Below are 1,061 nucleotides of genomic sequence, written 5' to 3' on the forward strand. Positions count from 1 at the left end.
CGACCCCATCGCTGCACCGCTGCCCATCGTACTTCCCGCCGCCGACGTCAAGGCCCTTCGCTGGATCTCCTCCCGTCCGTCGCCGCCTACCTCCCCGTCCTCACCCCTCTCCCAGATCCAGAACTGGATCGGGGCACGACCTCGACGCCGTCCGACACCGCCTGCCGGAGCCACCTCGATGGAGCCTCCCCACCTTGACCACGTCGTCCCCATCCTCCTCCTCGCTGGACTGCTCGTCCTCGCCTCCTCCCCGACTCGCTTCATGGCGCCTCGCCGCCTGATCCCCTGCACCGCCCTGAGGATCGCCCCTCTCTTCTCCCCCTCTGCTCCCATCACCGGATCCGACCGTGCCCATCGTCCGTGCCGTGGCCCTGGTGCCCTCCCCGATGGACACCGGCCCCGCGCTGCTTCGCCACCGCAGCGCCCTGCTATCCGCAAGAGCACGCGCTCACCGCCGCAGCCTCCGCACCGCGACTGGGCCGGCGCCCCGCTCGCTCCCCCTGCCGTCTCGGCCAACCACTGTGCTCGCCGACCCGCCACCCTTCGCGGGCGCCGTCCATGGCTGGCTCGTCGTGGATGCGCTCCAGCGAGCCACCCGCCCGCAGCCCCGCACCCAGTCGGGTGCACCTTCGAGGGCCAGCGCCCGTTCGGGCTGCCGACGCCCACGCCCGCTAATGGCCAGATGGGGCACTTACGGTTGGGCCCCGCCCCCTATATATGACGAATGGGGCCCATGCCCCTGTACTATTTAGAACAGAAATAAAAATAAAAAAATAAAAATAATATTAATTAATTAATTAACTTAATCAACACTGTTTAATTAAACCTAATCATCTAATTATTCTAATTAAACTTGTTTAGTTAATCCCATACAATGGCAGTGGGACCTGCATGTTTATCATGAAGAGGGAGAATGTCGGCAGCTGGAATTCTGGCTGGAAAAGGAGCAAATATTGGAAACCTATTCTGCACAGCTTCAAAAATCCTGAAACTCCACGGAAGTCACTTTTGGAATTAATAAGAATTATTGAGCGAAGAAAATATGAGAGGGGCCCACACCC

Source organism: Triticum dicoccoides, chromosome 2B (genome assembly GCF_002162155.2).
Source record: "Triticum dicoccoides isolate Atlit2015 ecotype Zavitan chromosome 2B, WEW_v2.0, whole genome shotgun sequence".
NCBI lineage: Eukaryota > Viridiplantae > Streptophyta > Magnoliopsida > Poales > Poaceae > Triticum > Triticum dicoccoides.